This window comes from Mobula birostris, chromosome 19 (assembly GCF_030028105.1).
Source record: "Mobula birostris isolate sMobBir1 chromosome 19, sMobBir1.hap1, whole genome shotgun sequence".
In the NCBI taxonomy this organism is placed as follows: domain Eukaryota; kingdom Metazoa; phylum Chordata; class Chondrichthyes; order Myliobatiformes; family Myliobatidae; genus Mobula; species Mobula birostris.
In genome coordinates this window covers 24,452,911-24,480,303 of record NC_092388.1, presented here as the reverse complement: position 1 = coordinate 24,480,303, position 27,393 = coordinate 24,452,911, and positions in this window count along the sequence as shown.

Genomic DNA, 27,393 nt, shown 5'->3' with positions numbered 1-27,393 from the left:
ATCTACATATAGTGTAAAGCCCTATGTTCATTCTGAATACATAAAAAGCATACTAGATTGAAGTCAGCAGGAAGCTATTTGTCCAAAATAACCAGTGCTGATTCTTTACTGGAGCATTCCAAAAATATCCCATTGTTCACTTTTATCACTCAAACTCCTGCACCTTCATCTGATTCAAATATTTATCATTTTTTTTCTCTTGAAAGATTAATCAAAAACATAGCAACATAAAGATTTTTCTGAATCTCTCTATGCAATAACAACATTAAGCTTATGATTGGCATCATTAGATGTCAACAGGAGCATACACAATGGGTTAATGGCCTAATTCACTCCTATGTCTTATGGTCTTATGGAAATCACTGATTCCCCACCCAGAAGAGTCTTTCTCTATTCATCATTTAATCCTTTACCCTCAGTGAAACAGGAGCTACGGTAGCTTAAGGGCAGCAAAGTGGTTAGCACAGCGCTTTACAGTGCAGGTGATCTAAGTTCAGCTCCCTACACTGCCTGTAAGGAGTTTGTACGTTCTCCCCGTGACCGCATGGGTTTCCTCCGGGTGCTCCCGTTTCCTCCCACAGTCCAAAGGTGTACCGGTTGGTAGGTTAATTGGTCATTGTAAATTATCCTGTGATTAAGCCAGGGTTAAATCATGGGATTGCAGAGCAACATGGATCAAAGGGCTAGAAGGGCTTATTCCATACTGTATCTCAATAAATAAATAAATAATCAATTTAGCCTTTATTATTCCTTTAGAACTAATCACTGCATATCAGACCTCTGCTCAAAAGGACAGTTACATCTTTTTGCACCATAGTGCTAAATCTGTGATTTTCTGTAACTTCAGTACCTTTTCTAAACCAGAGGGCTCAAAATCCTGGCCAAATGATGGGCTAGATTAGATAAGCATTCCGTTTATAATAATGCTGGAAGAACTCTGCAGGTCCGGCAGCATCTATTAAAAGGAATAAAGAGTCAGTCATTCGTTCCAAGGAGAGTGAAAGTAGTACAAACTAGAAGGAGAGGGAGAAGATAAGTGGAAGGGTGAGGGGTTGATAAGTGGATGTGGGGGGGAGAGAAGTGAGAAGCTGGGAGATAAGATGCGGGAGAAGACACAGAATGGTAGTAAATGACTGGACTGGACTCTCTGACTGGAGGACTGTGGACTAATGGAGTGCTGCAGGGATTGGTGCTGGGTCTATTTTTTTGTCATCTATATCAATAATCTGGATGATAATGTGGTTAACTCGATCAGCAAATTTGTGGATGAGACCAACATTGGGGGTGTAGAGGACAGCAAGGAAGACTATTATGGCTTGCAGTGGGATCTGGACCAGCTGGAAAAATGGGATGAAAAATGGTATTTAAACCAGATATCTGCAAGTTTTTGCACTTTGGTAGGACCAACTAGGGTAGATCTTACACAGTGAACAGTAGGGAACTGAAGAGTGTGGTAGAACAAAGGAATCTGGGAATACAAGTCTATAATTCATTTGAAAGTGGTGTCACGGGTAGATAGGGTCCTAAAGAAAGTTTCTGGTGCACTGGCTTTCATTAATCAATGTATTGAGTACAGGAGATGGGATGTTATGTTGAAGTTGTATAAGATGTTGGGCTGGAGGCCTAATTTGAAGTATTAAAAGCAGTTTTTGTCTCATACCTACAGGAAAGATTTAAATAAGGTTGAAAGAGTACAGAGAAAATTTACAAGGATGTTGTCAGGTCGGAAAGGCCTGAGTTATAAGGAAAGATTGAGTAGGTTAGGACTTTATTCCTTGCTATGTAGAAGATTGGGAGAAGATTTGATAGCGGTATATAAAATCAGGAGGGATATAGATAAAGTAAATGCAAGCAGGTTTTTTCCACTGAAGTTGGATGCAACTGCAATCAGAGGTCAGGTTCAAGGATGAAAGATGAAAAGTTTAAGGGGAACATGAGGAGGGGAAACCTCTTCACTCAGAGAGTCATGAGAGTGTGGAATGAGCTGCTGGCCCAAGTGGTGCATGCAAGCTCGATTTCAGCATTAAAGAAAAGTTTGGATTGGTACATAGATGGTAGGGGTATGGAGAGGCTACGGACCCGCTGCAGGTCGATGGGAGTTTGGCATGAACTACATGGGCAAAAGGGCCTGTTTTTATGCTGTACTTTTTTATTACTCTATGATTCTGTAGTGGAAAAGGTAAAGGGCTGAAGAAGAAGGAATTTTGTTCAAGCCCCTGCCCTTGGTTTCTACATATCTTTACCCTCTATGAATAATTTGGTATGAAATGATTGGAACAGAATATAAGTTTCAATAAGAACTCAAATTATGTTGGTATTTAGCAATATAATTTTCCACTGAAATAAAGGAAATTACAATGGCATGAGAGGAAAACTGGCCAAAGCTGACTGGAAAGTGACACTAGCAGGAAGGACAACAGAGCAGCAATGGCTGGAGTTTTTGTGAAAAATGAGGGAAGTGCAAGACATATATTCCAAAGAAGAAGAAATTTTTGAATGGAAGAAGGATACTACTGCGGCTGACAAGTGAAGTCAAAGCCAAAGCAAAAGCAAAAGAGAGGGCATATAAGGAAGCCAGAGCTAGTGGGAAGATAGAGATTTGGGAAGCCTTTAAAAACTTGCAGAAGGAAACTCAGAAGGTCATTAGGAAGGAAAAGATGAATTATGGAAGAAAGCTGGCAACTTATATCAAAGAAGATACTAAAAGCTTTTTTATGTACTGTATATAAAGGAAGGGAGTTCAGAGTAGGTATAAGACCAATAGAAAATGACGCTGGAGATATTATAATGAGAGGCGCAGAGATGGCAGAGGGACTGAATGGGTATTTTTGCATCAGTCTTCACAGTGGAAGACATCTGCAGTATACCGGACAATCAAGAGTGTCAGGGAACTGAAATATGTGCAGTGAAAATTACAACTGAGAAAGCGCTCAGGAAGCTTAATGGTCTGCAGGTGGATAAATTTCCTGGACCTGATGGAATGCATCCTTTGGTTCTGAAGGAAGTAGCTGGAGAGATTGCGGAGGCATTAACAATGATCTTTCAAGAATCGATAGATTCTGGCATTGTACTGGATGACTGGAAAATTGCAAATGTTACTCTGCTATTTAAGAAAGGTGGGAGGCAGCAGAAAGGAAACTACAGACCTGTTAGCCTGACATCAGTGGTTGGAAAGTTGTTGGAATCATTATTAGGGATGATATTATAGAGTACCTGGAGGCACATGACAAGATAGGCCAAAGCCAGCATGGTTTCCTGAAAGGAAAATCCTGCCTGACTAAATTACTGCAATTTTTTGAGGAAATTACAAGCAGGGTAGACAAAGGAGATGCAGTGGATGTGATATACTTGGAGTTTCAGAAGGCCTTTGACAAGGTGCCACACATGAAGCTGCTTAACAAGATAAGAGCCCATGGAATTACAGGGGAGTTAGTAGCATGGGTGGAGCATTGGCTGGTCAGCAGAAAACAGAGAGTGGAAATAAAGGGATCCTATTCCGGCTGATTGCCAGTTACCAGTCGAGTTCCACAAAGGTCGGTGTAGGGACCACTGCTTTTTACGATGTATGTCAATGATTTGGACTATGGTATTAATGGATTTGTGGCTAAATTTACTGATGATATAAAAATATGTGGAGGAGCATGTAGTTTTGAGGAAACAGAGAGCCTGCAGGGAGATTTAGGTAGTTTAGGGGAACGGGCAAAGAATGAAATACAATGTTGGAAAGTGTAAGATCATGCATCTTGGTGGAAGAAATAAATGGGCAGACTATTATTTAGATGGGGAGAGAATTCAAAATGCAGAGGTGCAAAGGGACTTGGGAGTACTTGTGCAGAATACCCTGAAGTTAACCTCCAGGTTGAATTAGTGGTGAAGAAGGTGAATGCAGTGTTGTCTTTCATTTCTAGAGGTATAAAATATAAGAGCAGGGATGTGATGTTATGGCTCTATAAGGCACTTGTGAGACCACACTTGAAATATTGTGCGTAGTTTTGGGCTCCTTATTTTAGAAAGGATATACTGACATCGGAGAGGGTTCAGAGAAGATTCACAAGAATGATTCCAGGAATGAAAGGGTTACCATATGAGGAACATCTGGCAGCTCTTGGGCTGTATTCCCTGGAGTTCAGGAGAATGAGGGGAGATCTCATAGAAACATTTTGAATGTTAAAAGGCCTGAACAGATTCGATATGGCAAGGTTATTTCCCATGGTAGGGGAGTCTAGGACAAGAGGGCATGACTTCAGGATTGAGGGATGTCCATCTAGAACAGAGATATGGAGACATTACTTTAGTTAGAGGATGGTAAATCTGTGGAATTTGTTGCCACGAGTGGCTGTGGAGGGCAAGTCATTGGGGTGTCTATAAGGCAGAGATAGATAGGTTCTTGACTAGCCAGGGCATCAAAGGGTATGGGAAGAAGGCAGGGTTGTGAGGATGACTGGAATAATTGGATCAGTCCATGATTGAATGACAGAAAAGACTCAATGGGCTGAATGGCCTACTTCTGCTCCTATATCTTATGGTCTAATTTCACATTAATAAAGATGCATGAAATTATGCTGCTGGACTTACGCTGATAGATCAAGACAAAAGGAAAGTGTTATATATATATTAAGTGTTTTTCTTACCTCATTCAGAACATTCCAAAGCCCGATATAGCCAGTGCTGTCTTCTGAAGCACAATAGCAAGAGCATTCAGATAATTTACACATAAAAAGCTCCTGAAAGTACCAATGTAAAAGTGAGCAGATGATCTCTTTTAAGGAATAAAGTTTCAGGATAAACACTGACCAATTTACCAGTAATAATTGTTTCGTAATAGAACCAAAAGATTATTTTTTCTCCATCTGAGGGAAAAGTTGGGTCCTTAGTTTGGTGTTTCATTCAAATTATGACACCTCCAGCAGTGTGGTGCTTCCTCAATGTTGTACTCTCCTCTTAGCCTCTGGTGTTCTGCTGAGTCTCTGAAGAAGAACTTAAACTCAAATTCTTCTGAGTTAGAGGACAGTTGCAGCCAATAAATGAGCCTATTTCTGTTTATATCTTGCTTTTCAACTATCCAGCTGCACAATTCAATCTTTCCTTGTGGTTCCCTGGAAAGTCAGTGATGGACAATCATCACACTATTATTCTTTTATGGTATTTCTCCTCTGCTGTGGATATTATGCCAATACATGGGCTCCTGGTTAAAGTACCTGCTATGTCCTTGATGCAACTCTGATTGGGAAAATGGTATAAGTGCAGATTGCTTTGACGATCTGGATGACCATGCTGCTCATTAGCCTCCTGAAGCACCAATATTCTATCAATGGACGTAGCTGTAACTAAGACTTTTGGAATGTGTAGCAGTATATTAAGTCAGTATACATTGATGTATTTTTGCAGCCTTGTTTACACATCCCAACTTCTAACTAACCTCTCCTAGCTGAGTTCAAATTAAAACTCCATTAAGGGAGCACTAGACACCGAAAATAACATTTACTGATAGCTACATTTCTTTACCTATTTTTCAAAAGGTAGAAACCTATAGTAGATTTTTACTTTTCCTAAAATCATAATCCTGTTGTAATTCTTTTACTGATAGCGTGTTTTCCAAAGTAAGAAGAAGAGATACCTTACAGTTGATTTGGGTAATCTGACTGTGATAAAATGAAGATTTTGCAATTTACCACTATCATGATTTTACAACAACATTAACTGATTTAATACTAGTATTACACTCAATACTGACAGTAATTTATGGTATACGGTGACATATACATATATTGACGATAAATTTACTTTGAACTTTAAAATTTTGCTGGACTAATACAAAGGTTTCTGATGAAGGATTGTTTTTCGGTTGCAGCTTTAAGAAGGTAAGGAAGTTGGCATATCTAATCTCCAGTGGGTACAGCTCCACTGCTGATGACAAGACTATTAGCATTAAAACTACACTAAGAAGATTTTTTGATGGGAAAGGACATTTAGAGATAGATGTCAATAGTACTTGGTGATTGTTAATGAGAAAATGGTTTAATGGACCATGGGTAAAGATATCCACTTTTCCTAAAATTATAATCCTGTTGTTATTCTTTTCAATATCTATGTGCAAAGTTCAAAGTAAATTTATTATCAAAGTACATATATGTCACCATATACAACCCTGAGAATCATTTTCGTGTGAGCACCCTCAATAACTCCAATAACAATAACAGAATCAATCAAGGACTGCACCAACAGGGTGGGCACCCAAAGTGCAGAAGAGAACAGACTGTGCTGATACTAAAAGAAAGAAAAAGAAACAATAATAATAATAATATAATATATTATATTAATCCAGATATAATAACAGAGGTTAAACAAGCAAGAATTCACTTAATAGATATAGCCATTCCAATCACACATAACTTACGGAAATCAATAAGTGAGAAACATCAGAAATATTCTGAATTAGAAGAGGAAATGGAAAGACTATGAAACATGAACAGGGTATATATTGTTCCAATAGTAGTATCTACCACTGGTGTCATCCCAAAATCACTACACAATAGCATTAAGAAATTAGACCTATACAACAATGTTTATGTAAATCTCCAGAAAGCCACAATTCACACGGATCTGGGGTTGAGAGGGTAAAGAGCTTTAAGTTCCTCGGTACCTACATCACTGAGGACCTCATATGGTCTGTACACACCAGCTGTGTGGTGAAAAATGCACAACAGCGCCTATTTCACATCAGACGGTTGAGGAAGTTTGTTATGGGCCCCCAAATCCTGAGAACTTTCTACAGAGGCACAATTAAGAACATTCTGACTTGCTGCATCACTGCCTGGAATGGGAACTCTACCTCCCCTAATTGCAGGACTCCGCAGAGGGTGGTGTGGACAGCCCAGCGCATCTGTAGTTGTGAACTTCCCATGATTCAGGACATTTACAAAGACAGGTGTGAGAAAAGGGCCCAAATGATTATTGGGAACCCGAATCACACCAACCACAATCTATTCCAGCTGCTACCATCTGGGAAACGGTACCACGGCATAAAAAGCACGACCAACAGGCTGTGGGACAGATTCTTCCACCAGGCCATCAGACTGATTAACTCTCACTGATTTGAGTGTATTTCTATGTTACATTGACTGTTCTATTTATTATAAATTATTATAAATTACTATGATTGCACATTGCACATTTAGACAGAGACGTAGCATAAAGATCTTTACTCCTCATGTATGTTAAGGATGTAAGAAGTAAAGTCAGTTCAGTTCAATACTATGCACCACTAGGATAGTCATAAAGTTGCTTGCAATTGAGAAATGATTGTAATTGGCTCTGTGGATATCTCAAATTTTACCAGCTTAAGCTGAGAAAAGTTAAAAACTAATAACATGAACTTTGAACTAGATAAGTACAGAACATAAAACATAAAGAAAAGTACAGTAGAGCTAATAGAGAGTAAAACAGAGCAGCAAGATACAAGTGACGGATCAGTATGAAACATACAGGTATCTGGGATATCAACAAGTAAAGAAAATGGATCATTGTACAATAAAAGGAAAAGTTTCATCAGGATTTACTTCAAGGCTTAAGAAAATATGGCAAGCAGAGCTCAATAGTAAAAATATAACAAAGGCAATAAATCCTTTTGCTATACCCATATTAACATACTGTTTTGCTGTAATATCTTGGTGCAAAATCAATCTGGAAAATTTATAAACAAAAATAAAAAAGGAAATGATAAATTTTCAAAAACACTATATACATTCAAACATGCTGAGATTAACACTACTGAGAACAGAAGGAGGAAGAGGAATAACGGACTTTAAAAAATCTACATAACAGTTAGATAAAACTTATAAAGATATATTTCCATAAATGAGAAAAGGATATGTAATTCTGATAGGAAGTACACACCACTAAAGTTAGATGAAAGCACAACCCAGGAAAATGAAAAAAGTTATCACTTTAGAAGGAAAAGTTAACCAATGGAAAAGCATGACCCTCCATGGAAGATGTGCCCACGATCTGAGCAGACTAGATGATGGCCAGGAATTGCCAAACACCTAGCTCACAGTTGGCCACCTCTTTCCAGCTACAGAAGGATTCCTTGTGGCAATAGAGGATCAGGTAGTTAACACAAGAAAATGTCCAAAAATACATAATAAAAGACCAACCTACTCAAGAAGATAAATTTGGATCATACCAAGAACAACCAGAAACAATCCAACACTTTACAATACGTTGTCCCAATAGTAATATCTACAACTGGTATCATTCCAGTCACTACACAATAGTATTAAACAATTAGGTCTACACTGCAATATCTATGTAAATCTTCAGAAAGCCACAATACTAAACACCACTAGAATATCTTGAAAGTTCCTAGCAATTGACAAATGAGTGTGCTTGCTTTGTTATGCTTGTACCTCAGGATTTACCAGCTTGAGCCGAGAAAAAATAAAAATACAATAATAATGATTATAAATAGACAATAATTATTGTGAAAATGAGGTGAAGAGTCCTTGAAAGTGAGGCCATTAGTTGTGGGAACAGTTCAATGATGGGACAAGTGAAGTTGAGTGAAATTATCCCCTCTCATTCAAGATCTTGATAGTTGAGAGTTAAAACTTTTTCTGAACCTGCTGGCTAGAGTCCCACGGCTCCTGTACCTTCTCCCTGATGGAAGCAGTGAGAAGGGAGCATGACATGGGTGGTGGAGGTCCTTGATGATGGATGCTGCTTTCCTGTAACAACTCTTCATGTAGATGTGCTCCATGCTACGGATAATACAGAGACCAGCATTTATTCCCCAACCTTTAGAACCCCTTGGGAAGGGGATAATGAGATACCATTTTGAAACTTTCTAGTCCGTCTATTGACAGTAATCCCCTGTTGTTACCCAGCACTACCGACAAGAAAAGTCTTTGGTGCTCATATTTGAAACTGAAAGACTTAAAATGTCTTTGCCAAATGGATGAAGGTGTGTTCAGTAGGACTCCAAGAGACTGTCTCCCTAAAGCTCAAGAAAACTGACTCTGAGTTCAGTTTACGGGTAGAGCCTTTGTTATTTCAACCGATAGTATGGGACAACAGATCATATTTCACATGGCGTCTCTGACACAAGAAGATATGTCTTTAGAAAATAAGTAGTATGAGCAAGTAGGGCAGAGCTTGGAAATGACAATGCAGTTTAATGTGAGAATGTTGAGTTGATAAGGCTTAGGAGAACTCCCAAAAGAAAGATGAAAGAGGCTTAAGAAGAAAAAGCCCAGTGGTTTCAGTGGGTGACAAAAGAGGCAAAGTAGAAGAAAGAACACAAGAACGTCTGCGAATGCTGGAAGTCCAAAGCAACACACACAAAATGCTGGAGGAACTCAGCAGCTTAGGCATCATCTATGCAAATGAATAAACAGTTGACTTTTTGAGCCGAGACCCTTCTTCAGTAGAAGGACGATGGCCAGCTGATGTCAGGCTAAGAACGCTAATAGAATTAGAGTGGAAAACTGGGAATACTGTAGGTCTTAGAAAGGATTGTTTCCTCCATTAACTCTAGACAAGATGCGTAACAAAGTCACCAAATAATCTCAATCCAGAAAACAGTTTTACTTGGCTTTGATATCTGAACTAAGACAAAGGAAGATCAAAATGATGTATTCTACAATTAAGTGCAGCTGTCAGTCACAATCATTTTCAAAGACACTCAGAGCACTTGACAAGTTTTGCTAATGCAATAACTGCACCTGTGAAATTGAGGCCTTCTGATATTGAATGATAGCTTCACCTTGCCAGACTGACCAGAAGCAGCATTGTTAATACTTGTTAAACAATCCATTGTGTCAGTGCCATATTTGTCCTTTCAAAATTGCAATTGTGTCTTATCCAAATTCTGTATTTCTTCAATAGAGGGAAATAGACTATCATATCAGAAAGTAAATCTTCCAAACCTGACATAATGCTGCCCCTTGCTATTTCACTAAAAGGGATACAAACCACCTGAAGGGAACATGGTTATTTCATTTGAAACCAGCTCAGTGGGAAGGAAACAATCACTTCAAGGGATATGCAAAATCTATCCATTAATCTCTTCTGATTTTAACCAAGTCAAATTTCTAATCAGAATCAGAATGAGGATTAGGTTTAATATCTCTGTTTTATACAGTACAACGTTAAAATCGTTGTATTGTGACAGCAGTACAATGCAAAGACGTGAAATGACTATAAATTACAAAATAGATAAATAGTGCAATAAAAAGGAACAATGAGAAAGCATTCATGGCAGAGGGGCCAATTCCTTGTTCTTGCTAACGCTGAATGTGAGATTATTGTTGTGACACTTCTCAACCACTGTTCTATCTATGTCCTCTACACCTCCTCATTATCATCTGAGATTTTTGCCAACAACAGTTATGTCTTCTACAAGCTTATAGATGCAATTTGAGTTTTGCTTAGCCACAGAGTCATGAGTGTAGAGAGAGCCAGATCAGTGGCCTCGGCATGTATCCTGGAGGTGTGCCTGTGTCGATCAACTCTCAGGATCATCAATCCATACTGACTGTGGTGTCAAGGATCCAGTTGCAGGGGAAGGTACGGGGGCCTAGGTTTAGAAGCTTGGTGACTAATACTGAGTGGCTGATGGTATTGAACAGTGAGCTGTGATCATTAAACAACACATATGTTTTGCTGTTGTCTGGGTGCTCCAAAACAGAGCAGAGATCCAGTGAGATAGTTTCCGCTGTAAAACTATTGCAGTAGTTGTCAAATTTCAATGGGCTCAGTTCCTTGCTCAGGGAAAAATCAATTCTAGCCATAACCAAAGTCTTGAAACACTTCATTACGGTAGGTATATATGGTGAATAGGCGTTGAAGCGCTTACCCTACTCTTCCTGGGAACCAGGATGATTGGTGCCCTTTTGAAGCAGATGGGAAACATCAGATCACAGCAGTGAGATGTTGAAGGTGTGCTTGAACGCTCCAACCAGTTGGTCAGCATGGGTTTTTATTACCCAGCTAGGTATACTCATAGCGCTTGATGCCTTGCGAGGATTCACCCTCTTGAAGGAAGGTCTGAAGTTGGCCTCCAAGACAGTGATCATGAGATCGGCAGATGTTGTGGGGATTCACAAGGGTGTAGTGTTATTCTCCCATTCAAAGTATGCATAAAAAACATTGAGCTTATTTGAGCATATAGCATCACTGACAATTATGCTGTTAGGTTCCACTTTATAGGAAGTAATGGCTTGTAATCCCTGCTGTCATGCCCATGATTGCATCTCTAATTTCACATAGAATTGCCTTTTTGCTCTCACAAAGCACTTCTGTAGGTTATACATGGACTTCTTGTAGGATTCCAAATTGCCTATTTTGAACACCACAGATCCATCCCACAGTAGATTGTGGCTCTGCTGTTTCATCCTGGGCTTCTGGTTTGGGAAACTTCAGTTAGTTCTCAAAGGCAGACACTCATCCACACAGGTCTAGATGGACTCAGGGATGGTCATAGCATATTCATTCAGATCCATTGAAGACTCCCTGAATATGGTCCAGTGCTCCAACAGTGGTGTAACATTGGTCAAATGTGTTGGTTCTTCTGGTTCCACAGGTGACAGGTTGTTGGTTTCTTCTTCAAGCTGGCCTGGTTGACGTCCTCCATAATGATTGGGAAAGCTTGATGGTGTTGGGTAGAGGCTCCATATGTCACTACTACAGGGCTTGACGACCCTGCCTTACACGAGTCCCGGGTTCAGCTGGCTCCAGCTGACAGTACCCGATATGGGCCCCTATCCAGGGTTACGGATCCCACTGCCTTGTGGGTACCTTCGGGAGAAGAGAAGGCTAAGGAGTAAACCCTACACAAATCCGGAGTGGAGCCCCTAAGGCGGTTGGATGACGTATCACGTCACCTCCCGGCAGCTCCTGCAGCCAAGCTGATGCCAAATGTACTGCTTTGCATTCCCTTGAACCAAGAGGGGGATCTTGATGTCTGGGCAGCCCAGGATCTCCATATTCATGGCCCAGGTGTGTGCCCTGGAACAGGCGCATCCATTGTCAACTTAGACAGACGCAGCCATGATGGTATTCTACCTTGTGAACATTGATCACAATACTCAGATCTTCCAATGCTACTTGACATTTGCCAGGGGTGGAATATACATTGCCTCCAAGATGATGGCAGGAAACTTCCTCAGCGGGTAGAAGAGATGACACTTGACTGCTGGATGTTAATTAATCATGAAGCAAACACCAATTTGAAGGCAAAAGATGAGGGGAGGAGAAGATGGCGGCACGACGTAGCGCGCATGGTGGCTCCGAAATGATATCGTATTTGTAAGTAGGTACCGTGCACAATCCTAATTTGATGGAGACAGACGTGAGAAGCATGGAGGAACATATGGAGAAACTTCTGAAATGCCCGCTTTGCTGCCACTGCTACTGTGCGATCGAGAATCTCCAGAGGGGAAGGCCCCAAATCCTCGGCTTTGCCTATTGCCTTTTGCCGGGGCCGGGGTCGAAGCACTCGGCAGAGATGGTGCTCGATGTCAGAGGGCTGGTCGGAGGCTCGAAGTTTTCAGACAGATTCAAGAGTTGACTGTGGTTGGGTGCTTCCAGGGTGCTGCGTCGACAAGTTTGCAGCGCTGGAAGCTCATGGCAGGGAGAATTTTTCTTCTTTCTACTGTCTGCGTGAGTTGATGAGACTTTTGAGAGACTTTGAGACTTGTTTTAACCGTGCCTATGGTCTGTTCTTATCAAATTACGGTATTGCTTTTCATTGTTGTAACTATATGTTATAATTACGTGGTTTTTGTCAGTTTTTCAGTCTTGTTTGTCTTGTGTTTCTGTGATATCTTTCTGGAGGAACATTGTATCATTTCTTAATGCATGCATTACTAAATGACAATAAAAGAGGACTTCGTGTCCTCATAATCTAATCTAATCTAAAAGTAAGATTTGTTTTCCCCATCTAATTCACTCAGGAGCACACCCAGCCAGAGTCAAGCAGCCATGTGTGATGGGGTTCAGTAGTCATGGGAAATAGAACATGCTTAGTTCCCCAATGCTGAACTGTGGGATCTATACATGACTAGAAGTGATGTGATGCAGATGAAGGCCCTGTCTGATACCTCCTGTGGACATAAAATGTTCTGCAATATTACTTCAAATTTCCTTTAAGTCATCCACAATGGCTTGATTTATCCGTTAGTCAATATGAGGAAACAGATTATCCAATCATTATCATATCGGTGCTTGTGTCTGTTCTGTTACTTTCTTTATAAGGGTGACAACCAAAGTACTTTAAAGCACATAAATCATCTTCTGAAATCATTGAAAGCGCTGTGGAAGTACAATGTTTTCTGTTAAGTGTATTAATTGTTTTTTACATAGATTGGAGCTGGGGATCTGACAATAAAATGCTGAATAAAAGCAAATTTTGAGTCATTAAGGATATGGATGACTGTGATGGAGATAAGATAGCTCTGCAGGTGTGTTATGTTCTGGAGCTGAAAGTCTTATAGATTTATTGGCTCTGCATAATATTCCTACAGATTTAGTGCAACTAGTTTTTTCCAAGTGTAGAGTCTACGGCTGTTATATTTAACTGTTTTGATTTCTGCTGTATCAATAATTAGATTCTCATCCAGTAACAGACTCCAAATCAAAACTCCAGCTTGGTTTCTGTTTCTGAAAATAATGAAGCCTTCACACAAAATGCTGGAGGGACTCAACAGGCCAGGCGTATCTATGAAAAGAGGACCATCGGCATTTTGGGCTGAGATCCTTCATCAGAAGAAGAGTCCCAATGGAGGGTCTCAGCCCAAAACGTCAGATGATTACTCTTTTCCATCGATGCTTCCTGGCCTGGTGAGATCCTCCAGCATTTTGCATGTATTGCTTTTGATTTCCACCATCTGCAGATTTTCTTGTATTTGTGAAAGCCTTCACACCCAGCTAGTGGGCAAGCAGCTCTTTCTGTATGTCCTTACCCAATTTACTCTCTCTGATCATAATCATCTGTTATTTTAAGTCAGGATATCCCCTGCCCATCTCAACTGCTTTTCCTGAATTAATGAAAAGAAGTGGGGTTGCTCCCTTACTGTTGCAATCTTACTGCTCGTTTAAACCCTGGTTAAACCAGACTGTGTCCAGTTCTGGTCGCCTCCTTGTAGGAAGTATGTCAAAGCCTTAGAGAAGGAGCAGAGGAGATTTACCAGGATACTGTCTGGATTTGAGAGCATGACTGAAGAGAATAAGCTGAGTGAGCTGGGACATTTCTCTTTGGAACAAAGAAGGATGAAAGGTGATTTGATAAAGGTATACAAGGTCATACGAGCCATAGATTGAGTGAAGAGTCAGAAATTTTCTCCCAGGATAGAAATGGCAAATTTTAGGGGGCATAATTTTAAGGTGATTGAAGCAAAGTAGGAGGAGGATATCCCAGATAATTTTTTTACACAGAGGATGGTAGGAGCATGGAACGCCCTGCCAGGGGTGGTGGTAGAGGCAGATACATTAGGGGCATTGAAGAAACTCTTAGATGTGCACATGAATGATTGAAATTTGGAGGGCTAATAGGAAGGAAGGGATAGATTGATTGTGCTGTAGTGTTCTATCTTCTATTTTTTATGTATTTATTAACAAATTAGCACTCCACTTCACTTCTGGGCATCAAATCAAAAATCTGAAAAAGCAACGAAACTAGGGGATGATATTGAAAGCTCATCTCTAGATCAATGTGTCTGCAATTGGCATAATATTGAATAACTTCTCAGAAGAGAATAAGGTTATTTATTGAAAGGTATTTAAAACAGTGCAATCTTCCTGATAGTTGGTGGTTGAAATTGCCTGAATCTTCCTCAATTTCTTTTTCCATGGATAGCCAATTGTAACTCATTGAAACGGAAGATTGCCTCTGATTCTACATTCCAATCTGGAGCCTTGGGCTCAAAAGTCTAGGCTCACACCAAATATAATATTGGATTAGTGCTGCACTGTCAGGTGTGCTATCTTTTAAATGAGGTGTTCAATCGAGGCTCTGTGCTGAACACGAAAGATTGTGTAGAACGCTTTGAAGACATGTTAGAGAGCTATATGCTGTACATAGAGCATTTTAGAGTTAACATCGTTAAACATTAAAATAAATGCACCATACTGTTCTTTGATCCTTCACTATTCGATAAGATCACGCTTCATCCTGTGCCTCATCTATTCACAAGTTCAAAAACACTATCTTCTAAATGCAAGTTTTGAATATGCAACAACATTGAAAAGATTTACAAAGTCGCTGGTTTGAGATTTGTCTCCATCTCAAATCTAAAGTGACTACTGCTTGTCTTGAGAAAATGTGTCCCCCAGTTCCATGCTGTTCATCAAAAATAAATAATCTTCAGCATCTGCTCAAAATATTCGATGCCTCAGAAAGATAACTTCACCCATTGTGAAATGATATGCAGTCAAAAGGAAAAGGCAATTACATCCTGTTCTATTTGTACTATGAATTGCTACTTTTGGTGGGATATTGAAGGGGAGAAGATTCCTAGAAGTTAGACTCAGTGGACACTTTACTTGAAACACCTATACATGTACTCGTTAATACAAACATCTAATCAGCCAACCATGGGACAGTAACTGAATGCATAAGAGCATGCAAGCGTGGTCAAGAAACTCAGACGAAACATCAGAATGTGGAAGAAATATGATCCAAGTGACTTTGACCATGGGATGCTTTTTGGTGCCAGATGAGGTGGTTTGAGTATCTCAAAAGCTGCTGATCTGGAATTTTCATGCACTGCATTCTCTAGAGTTTACAGAGGATGGTGTGAGAAACAGAAAACATCCAGAGAATGGCAGTTTGTGGGTGAAAACATCTTGTTAGTGAGAGGGATCAGAGGAGAATGGCCAGACTAGTTCAAGCCGACAGGAAGGTGACAGTAACTCTAATAACCACGTCACAACAATGGTGTGCAGAAGAGCATCTCTGAATGCACAACCTGTCAAACCTTGAAATAGGTGGGTTACAGCAGCAGAAGACCATAACAAACATTCAGTGGCCAATTTATTAGATACAGGAAGAACCTGGTAAAATGGCCACTGAGTGCATTTTATCCACTGTAAAACATTGAGGGAAACATTGCATAAATAATCTTCATTGAGCTGACCTCTTATCACAGGAATCAATCCTATAAGTCCATACTACATTGACTCCAATATGTGTATAATCTTCCTCAAGTATGGAGGTCAAACCTGTGCACACAATTCAAAACATGGTTTCACCAAATCCCTGCACAACCTTAGTAAGACCTTTTCACTTTTATACACCAATGTTCTTGCTTCCCTGATGGTTTATTGTATCTGCATAATTACTTCCTGTGTCTCCTCATCCAGGTCAACATTATTTCCCCATACGAAAATATTTGGAAAGTTTTCACCATTAATCTGCTTTTCTATTTTTCCTACCAAATTATATACCTTCATATTTCCTACATTGTACTTTGCTTGGCACCTTCTAATCATTCTTCCATCATCCATTTCAAAAAATCATCTATTTGTGTGGCTTGTGAAGCACAATTTGGTTGTAATGTTTTGCTCATACAACAGTTTGCAAAAATTTTTACTTCCCTAAAGATGAATAGTGCAACTTTCTTATGTTTGGACGGAATTAAAACTGTGGCTCTTATTTTCAAGGTATTTTAAAGCAATGTTTTGGAAATGGCAGCTGGTTTGAAAATTACATGTTTTGTTGTAAAATTGTGCTCATCTGTTGTGAAGTGATATGGGAGTACTAAGGAGAAATGGGATGATTGCAATTACATACTGTTCCATTTATGCTGTGATTTGCTTCCTTAGCTGGGATGTTGAAGAGGAGAAGGTTCCTTGAAATTTTTTTCCTATTGTAAAACATTGAGATAGAGTGATTATTCTGTACCTTTCCTGTGCTGAAATGTTTGCACAGCCTTCTATTGAAAGAAAAGCAGTCTTTTGTTGCAGCTTTTGGCATCTGTAAAGGGGCTCATTAGGGTAATCTGGACTTTCTTCAGCTGTGATTTTCAGTCAGATATGGGGAACAACAATAAAGGACGTCATGTGGCACAGGTGTAATGCAAACTATTCTCAGACTTCCAGCAGTGAAAGTATTGTTCTGTTGTACTGTCAGTCATTCCTTTACAGCAGCTTTCTAAACATTGTATTATTTTGTTTATTAGTCTGTGCTTTACAATACTTATTTACCTCACAAACCTCAATAGCTATGAATTATCTTTGAAAGGAAATTCCAAACATAAAATCTTGAGAACAATATTTACCGCATAGCAATTTTTCCTTTTTAGTGTTTATTGAATGATATAAAATCACAATTAAATTCATATGAATGTGATTCCTGATATCTACATGTCCAAAAGATGTATTTTTGCTAATGTCAAAATACTATCTTATGTGATTATAAATTTAAAATTTTCTGAAACAAAAATTTTTAATTTATAATTCAGACATCTTCATCTTCACTATCATTCATAAAGACTGGAAACCTAAAGGTAGGATTACCTATCATGAAAACAACAATGAGTTTCATAATAACTGATAGTTCAGTTTTCTGGATGGGGTTATAACACCAAGTTGTTAAGTTCACCTTAAAACAAAATTACACAATAATTTCGAATTTCTTCTCCCCTCCTGAAACTCATTTAAAGCTAATAGTATGATACATTTTGGTGACACATTTATTAAGCTATTGCGGAAAAATTTCAATTAAGTGCATTTGCTACTGAGCAGTCCCCTACTATGATAAGATGGATACTTGACCTCACAGTCTACCTCAGTATGGCCTTGCACCTTAGTGTCTTGTTGCAACACTCTTCCTCTATAAATGTACCTCTTTATTCTGCATTCTGCTATTGGTTTCCCTTGTACTATCTCAATGTATTGACTCAATGAAGTAATCTGTATGGACAATACACAAAGCAAAGTTTTTCACTACATCTCTGTACATGTAGAATATAGGACATAGAACAATACAGTGCAAGAACAGACCCTTCAGCCACAATCCTGTGCTGAATCAATTAAATTAGTAATCAAATGGTTAACTAAACTAATCTCTTCTGCCTACAATGTCCTTCCATTTACCTCACATTCATGTGCCTATCTAAACATCTGTTAAAAGTCCCTAATGTACCTTTCTCGACCACCACCCAGGCAATCTACTCCAGCCACCACGCACTCCGTGTTATAAACTTGCCTCTCACATCTCCTTTCAACTTAACCCCTCTCACATTAAATGCATATGCCCTCTAGTTTTAGACATTTCAACCCTGGGGAAAAAAAAGATACTGCTGTCTGTCTATTCTATCTATGCCTCCCATAATCTTGTAAATCTCTCTCCGATCTCTCCTCAGCCTCTGCCACTCCAGAGAAGCCAGACCAAGTTTATCCAACACCCATTTTTAACACATGCCCTCAGATCCAGTCGGCATTGTGGTAAACCTCTTCTGTATCCTCTCCAGAGCCTTGACATCCTTCCTATAATAAACCACTTTACCAGTTTTGCCCTATTCTTTGTCACCTTCTTCTTAAAAGCTTTTCACTATTGTAGATTATAACGGCAATCATGATCAATATCACATATTTTCAATCATTCTTAATGCATGAAAAAGTTTCAATTTGTATCATTTCTACTGTGCTCTACCGTGAAGGATTTAAACATAAAAAATAAGAATTTAAGATTTGAACTGTTTGGGACTGGGTTACAATACATGGAAGAGAAGACAGCAATAGTGCTTGAGTAGGATTTGATAGACATAAGGCAATGGGAGCACAGAGCCCAAGAGAGATGAATTGTATCTGGAAGAAAAAGGATAAGGACAAATTCAAGGCAGAGATCAAGACACATGGTCTTGAACAGTGGGAGTGCACTGTTATTCCAATCACCTCATAACAGAGAAATCAAAATTATTATAACGTGTGTTTCTTGTCTTAGCACTTGGACAGTTTGCAAGCAATTGTAGAATGTCAGAAGCATACATAAGATGTATAAGAGAGGGGAAAATTAGAAATATTCTATAGATATTTATAAAATCAAATGAAGATAAATGGTGATTTTTCAGGAGTGATAGATACAGAGCTCAGAAATTATTTTCCTATTAAATCACCAGATTTCATTTTATTAAAAATTGTTAAAATTGTACCCAGTTTGATAAAATAAACAGTGAGAGATAACTTAACCTTTAAGACTGAGGCCAACAATTATAAAAATCAAAATAAGGAGGAAATTATTTTGTGGATTATATGAAAAAAAAATTATGCTTAGAACTGGCACTTGTTCCTTTTAAAGAAATGATGTAGTTTTTGACAAAAACGTACCCTTTTCCCTGTTTATCAGGAAAGGTTAAAGAATACAAATAGGAGATTAGTTGATTCAATCTTTATAAACAACCACTATAAACCTACAGTGAAAGATAGCAAGAGTTCAGTTTCCTCAAGTGATGTAACCCACACAGCATAACAAGCTGAAGATCCCTGAAATGTGGGGAATTACATCCGATAACTATTGCACTTCAAGTTTGCACTGTGATAATTTAAATTATGTATGATTATTGACGACCTACAGTGAAACACAAGGCAGTCTTCTAATCGAGCACTCAGGTTATTACATAAGAGACAAGAACTGAAACATGATCATTTATGTATCATCACCAGTAGAGTCTTGGAGGCTGTTGGGTCTCACTGTAAATGGGCACTTCTGTGAGGCTAGTTAGAGGTCAATTTCTGCGACTCACAGCAACAGACCAATGAGAGGTTAATTGCCATGTCATACACCTTGAAAACAATGAGAGGTTAATTGATAATGAAAGACATTTGACAAATTTGCCTTTATCAGTGAAAGTATTGAGTATAAAAGTTAGATGTCATGTTGTAGCTTTATAAAATTTCTGCGAGGCCTCATTTGACGTTACCCTATTAGAAGGATGTATTTGGTTGGAGTGTGTATAAAGGATATTGCCCGGATTAGAGAGGATTAGTTTAAGGAGAGATTGGACAAACTTGGATTTTTTTCAATGAAATGTTGGAGACTGAGGGGGAGTTTGATAGAAGTAGTAGAGATGGGGTAGATAGTCAGAATCTTCTCACAAAGTAGAAATGTCAAATACCACAGGGCATAGATTTATGGTGAGAAAGAGAAAGTTTAAAAGATATTTGTGAGGCATTTTTTTTATTCAAAGAGTGGTGTGTCACTGAAATGAATTGCCAGAAGTATTGGATACAGATATGACAGAAACATTTAAAAGGCATTTAGACATGCTTATGAACAGACAAGGAATGGAGGGAAATACTTGCATCATACACTGGGGGTGCACTCTACAGTTACCTGATGAGGTAACTGTAGCCTTTGGCCAGGAGCAAATGTCACCAGGTGGTGCCCAATGTTCATAGTGTTTTGACTCTTAACCACTACACTCTCCAGTTAGCAGGTCAGCAGTTGTGGTCTAGTCACTGCCCATCTGCTCCTGACTTCCAGCTCAACTCCTCTCAGCTGCTCCATATCCAGCAAGAGGCTCTTTTCTGCTTCCCCCCGCCCCCCCCCGCATCTGGTGAGCTGCTTGTTTCCTGCTCTTTTCATCAAGGCCCAGCAGAGACTGCAACCTCCAGGATCACCTTGCCTCTACAGCCATTCCCCATGGGGAGGTAGCCACATCTCCATCCATTGTCCCTGCACTCCTGGACTAAGGACTGGTTCTTCAGTGTCTTCCTCTTGTGAGCCTCTTTGCATCCTTCCTCCATGGTACTGTGAGCTCCACCAGGACGATTTTCTTGTCTCCAGTGGGTCACAGTAGCCGATGACTGGTTTGCACCAGCTCCAGGATCTGCAACTTCCTCACCACATTGACCCTCACTTCCCATGATTTGACAGTTTGCAACAAGTTGGATTTAGGGCTCTTTGATATGACTGGCATTGCCCTTCCCTTGATGAAAATTGCTGCCCTGTTTGTCTCTGTGCCGTGTGCAGGTAGATGCAATTATCTTAAATTGACATTATCATCAGCAATGACATTGTAGACCATAGGGCCTGTTCCTGTACTGTACTCTACTCCAAAATAAGGATTCCCAACCTTTTGTATTTCATGGACCAAAACCATTAAGCAAGGGGTCATGGACCCTCGGTTGGGCACCCCCACTCAAAAGAGTCATACTTAACAAGATATGATGGAGAATTCATACAATGTAGTATCAAATATAAAGACTACTTTACTATGCAAGTATATCTGTGTATAAATGGTTCTATTGCATCAGTAAGTATATGAGATACATTTTTCCAAACAACATAGAAACAGGAATCTATTAAACATGAATAGATATAGTTTCAAAGTCTGTATTTTTACCATGATGATTTGCACCCCAAGGAAACACACATCAAATAATCTACAGGAGCTTAATGGAAAATCGTGGGCTGTGAATACACAATTTCCTCATTCAAATAGATGTAATATTCCATACTGTTTTGGGATGAACTTCTGTGAGCCTGTGCCAATGTTTACTGTATTTTTTAAAAAATTGGACTTATATTCTTCCCATTTCTTTAAACATTAAAGAATTGTAGAATTACGATGCCCCTCTCCTGGTACCATGCTACGCATGACTATTTCAGTGGAACACCTTCTCAGCCAGCCCGTATTCTGATTCCTCCAGGCCCATTTCCTTGTAACCATGTTGAAACTGAAGTTCTGGAATCCTCTAATATGAAGGATCACCTGAGGAGAAAGTTCATATGGTGCATCCAACTGACCAATCCATCTACGTCACTGCCTCCCTTCTGCATAAACTGAGCATCTGGCATTCCATAACTAAACCAAGGTAACTATTTATGCCAGAATATTATTTGGAAACATTAGGCTAATATTTAAAGGAAATTAACTGACTAATCATATTCTACTTCCCAGTGACTACTAATGGTAAATGCCATCACTTCCAATATGTATCCAATATAGTTGTCCTGATTAATAAATACAGAATTCCACCATTCAGAAGGATAGCATCTAGATTAATAAACTCGAATTATCTCCTTTGTAATAGCTATCATTTAGAATCATCATCCTCAGACCGTCTTGCTCCCCTTATACGAGTACATTTTTCAGCTCTGTAAGACCTGAGACTTCTGTGTTACTTTAACTAAAATCTTCTTCACACCTTCTAACCCTCTGCTCCTACCACCTCTGCACTCTACTGGTAAGCATTCTAATAGTTCTTAAGCACTGGAATTTTATTGGTCACTGCCTCCTCATGTTTACTTTCCATCCTTGTTTTTTTAAAAAACTATTGTTTCACCAAATTTTGGATATATCTATCTTTGCTGCAAATATTTCTGCAAATATTTATTTGTGGTATTTTCCAACAATAAAGATGTAATGTACACTCAGTGGCCACTTTATTAGCTGACCTGTGCACCTGCTCATGCATGCAAATGTATAATCAGCCAATTGTGTAGCTGCAACTCAATGCATAAAAGTAAGCATTGGGTTGTTGTTCAGACCAAACATCAGAATGGAGAAGAGTTGTCATCTAAGTGACTTTGACCGTACAATGGTTTTTGGTTCCAGACAGGCTGGTTTCAGAATCTGCTGATCTCCTGGGATAACCATGTATCACAACAATACTGTGCAGAAGAGCATATCTGAATGCATGACACCTTGGGACCTTGATGTGGATGGGCAACAGCAGCAGATGACAGTGAACATACATAAATACACTCAGTGGTCACTTCATTAGATATGTCCTGTACCTAATAAATAAAGTGGTTTGCCACTGCTTTCTTCTGGACAGTGTTTTTTACAAGAGCAGTGTGCCTAGCCACTATCAATACCCTTCAGAGGTTGTCTGTCTGGTGTCAGTGGAGACATAATCTGGACTTGTGATATGCACTGGCTGCTCTTATGACCATCCACCACCTGCTCCCATGACTTCACATGACCCTGATTGGGAGGGCTAAGCAGGTGCTACATCTTGTCCAAGGATAACCTGAAGACTAATGGATGGAAGGAGTGCCCTACACCTCCTTTGTTAGATACATATCTCCAACACTTCACCCAATATTCATTTTTAGGGATGATATATCACATTTCACCCAATACAAATCCTTCCTGTAAGCTGCATTCCTATGGTCCATATCCTAATCTCTTTGGAGCAACAATGATTCTCCAATATACCATACCTGTAAACTTAAAATTAAATTCAATTGCTGAGGATTAGGAAACAATTATATTTTATAGTCCCACAGGTTTCTTTAAGAATTACTATCACGATCTTAGACATTCTGACAAATTCTATGTGATGTGAGGTGTCAATAATGTCATTTCCTATAGAGAAATGGAGAGAACAGAAGGGGATTGGTTTGACTTCCTTTGGTAGCGATGTATCTAAACCCCACCACCGGTAGGTATGAAAATTCACTGAGCCAAAATGCTCATAAATCTAACCTACCAAGGATACACAAATGATCTAATTCGATTTTTACTGATTTAAAACTCATTAATTGGAATGGGTATCTACATGTGGCTTTAAGTGAATTCTACAACACCACCTCCCCCCCCCCCCACCAAGTGGAGATTGCCTTTGGTAGAAAAAGTTGGCAATTTGGACTGATTTCTTTGTTAATACAAGTTAATGCACTGATTTCTGATCAACTGCCAGCAGGCTAGCATTTGTTATCTGCCTAGTGTATACAAGACTCGGAATCATATTGCTTGTCCTATAGCTATTGTTTCATTTCGATGGCTTTAGGGAGTTATCTAGTATGCTGTCTGTGTCTGAGACATCTGTTGTCTAATCCATGCAGCTGTGCTTCCTGATTTAAGCCCATCTCCCTCCACACACCATCATGCATTATTTTGTAGATATCTTTGGCACTTATGTATTTAAAGCTGTAATGTGCATTGTTTTATTGTTTGTTTATTTTGGGGCTTGTGTGTTTCACTGAAGGTCAATAAGAACCACTGACATGAGGCACAAATGAACCGAAAGCAATGTACCAGAAAGCAAAAGCAAAACCCAACCTTAGCATGCTTTGAAGGGCACACACAGAGGTCTCACGTAACACAGGAAACCACCATAACATAATTTGTTGGTAGTCAGACATTCTGTGCATCATATTTCGGTTCACTGTGGTTTCAAATGTCACTGAGTTGTATCCCATAAATAGTGCAAAAAGTCAGAACAATGATAATGTTTTTCCTTTGTTCAGCAATCATTAAGTTATGCTTTCTAGTATACAGTAGAGTGTAAGAAATAGTAACATAAATGAGTCATATATCCCCTTGAGGCTGCATTGTGATTCAATAGGATTGTGGCTGATACTAGGTCTCTCTGACTTTTCCACCTTGTGTCTGTACCTTCTGATTCCAGTGGTATCCAAAAATCTATTCATTTCAGTAATGAATATACTCAACAACAAAATGTTCATAATACTTGTCCCAAGTGCAACTGAAGCTGTGGAGCGTGAAGTGCGGATCGCAGGGCAATCATGAGATGGTTCTTGGGTAAAGATGATACTAATTTTTGACATTATTATTGTACTAATTTAAGGAAAGATCCTGACGTAATATACCCCAATCCAGACTGAGATGAGATTAGGATGGCATAGCGCTGAGAAATATGAGACTACTAGACTGTTGTGGGCATCTCGGAGGCATAGCAGTTAGCATAGCACTATTGACTGTTTCCATTCCCATCGCTGTCTGGAAGGAATTTGTACATTCTCTCCATGACCACATGGGTTTCTCCTGGATGCTCCAGCTTCCTGCCACATTCCAAAGACATCTGCATTAGTAGGTTAATTAGTCACATGGGTGCAAGTGGGCTGCATAGGCTCCTTGGGCTGGAAGAGCCTGTTACCATATTGTTTCTCTAAATAATAAATGAATAAATATAAACAACCTGAGGCCTGGTCGATTTCTCAAGGGTCACAAATGCAAATCTCACCTTCGTAGAAAGGAAATGCAAATCTGAGTAATTAAATATATCTTGAATTAAAAGCAAAGCTAATACGAATTATGATAGCCATTGGTCTGATTGGGTGTAAAATTAAAACCTAAACTAACTATGGCACCTCTGATCCTGACATGAATATATATGATCTCTTCCTGACCCAAATGTGCCATTGAAAAGAATGGACATGAAGCTTTCATGTCCATTCTGAAAGTTACTTTCTTGATAAGCAGACCAACCTTAAAGGTAAAAGGAGAGGAAATTGAATAAAACTGGTGTTACGTCAGTAGCAACAATGAATATATAATTGAGTCAGGTGTTATAAACAAACATAAACATTTATTAAGCTCTGCTCAACAATAGTGAAAAGTATTCAAACGACTAACTTAACCGGAATTTAACTGCTACACGGCAACTCTGGTACAGTGCTTAAAGTGGTAAATTCAAACACAGTCTTAAAGTGGTAAATTCAAAAGACCAAATGATTTATACAGTCAGTAAGGGGACTTCTCTGAAACTGATTTCTTAGAAGACTTACCGTTACTGCTGATCCTAGCTGAGATGCCTTGGAAATAACGAAGGAAATAAAATGGCTTAAAGTAACTGACCTTTTTTCTGGATGGTGAACACTGCACAAACCTTCCTGATCTTGCAGGGGTTATCTCAGATGCAGACCACTATTCCTGAACGAAGATTCGAACAGATTGATCCTTTATGAAACCGCCAAATAACACCAACTTTACTCATTTCTTCGTGTTCCCATACTTTAGTAAGGGCTTCACTCTCCAATACTAGACTGTAAAGGTAAATCAAAGGTTCACCAAACAGAAACTGGCAGCAATTGGCAAAACTGCTGACACAACATTTTTGTACCTTACAATAGAAAATAAAACTCCACTTTAAAACGAAACTGCGTCATGAGACAAATACACAGCATAATGATGTAACTGATGAACTATACTGTGTGACAACAGGGGTTTTCCCTTTATATACCTGTAGTGGACATGTCATCTCGTGACCTCACACTGGCGGGAAAATTACATCACCCCACCATTACAAGACCATTACATCATGCTCACAAGATACTCAATTACATCATGGTCATAGGACAGTCACAAGATACCCACGAGGTATGCAACACTGGCAAATCACAACACAGCATAGTTTACACCTGATCTAATTCAAAATGTTTTATCAGAACGCAAATGTCGCAAGTCAATCTATCCCTTATGGTCAGGTCCAGACGAGCTCAGATAGGATAGCAATTTTCCTTCTGAAACTGTTGGGTTTGATCTATCCTGGACTCAACGTACTGAAGCAATCTCAAAGAAGGCATGTGGGTTTCTATACTTCACTCAGAGTTTGAGGAGATTTGCTACGTCGCCAAAGACTCTAGCAAATTTCTACAGATGTACCATGGACAGCATTCTGACAGGATGCATCACCACCTGGTATGGAGATTTGCGAGAAGCTGCAGAGGACTGCAAACACAGCCAGCTCCATTATGGGCACTCCATACTATTGAGGTGGTGACTCAAGAAGATGGCATCCATCAAAGGCATGCCCTCTTCTCATTACTGCCGTCAGTGAGCAGGTGCTGGAGCCTGAAGATGTATGCTCACTGTTTTAGGAATCGTTTAGTTGGGTCTGGGTAAGACTATTTGGTCTAGATTCTTCAGGTTCAGTGAGTGTTGGAGCTGCACTCATTTTAAAAAGTGGCAGCACAGTAGCAAAGTGGTTAGCATAACGCTATTACACCTCCAGTGACCGGGGTTCAATTCCCACTGCTGCCTTTAACCGTCTTTCTATGACTGTGTTTGTTTGCTCTGGGTGCTTCGATTTCCTCCCACATTCCAATGTTGTACAGATTAGTAGGCTAATTGCACACATGACAACAATTAGACTGACTGAGCTCTTTGGGTTGGAAGGTCTTGTTATCATGTTGTATCTCTAAAAGAAAATCCTCTTCCCCTCTGCCGTCAGATTTCTGAATGGTCGGTGAAGCTATGAACAATAGCTTACTATTTTGCTCTCATTTTGCACCAGTTATTTACTGTATTTCTTACACATTTCTTATTGTAACTTATTGTAATTCTTTCATGTATTGCACTGTACTGCTGCTGCAAATCAACAAACTTTAAGACCATGAGATATAGGAGCAGAAGTAGGCTATTTGGCCCATCAAGTCTGCTCCACCATTCAATCATGGGTATCCATTTGTTCCAGTCATCCTCACTCCCCTGCCTTCCCCCCATATCCTTTGATGCCTTGGCTAATCAAGAACCTATCTGTCTCTGCCTTATGCGCCCAATGATTTGGCCTCCACAGCTGCTCATGGCAACAAATTCCATAGATTTATCACCCCCTGACTAAAGTAATTTCTCCACATCTCTGTTCTAAATGGACATCCTTCAATCCTGAAGTGTTGCCCTCTTGTCATAGACTTCCTTA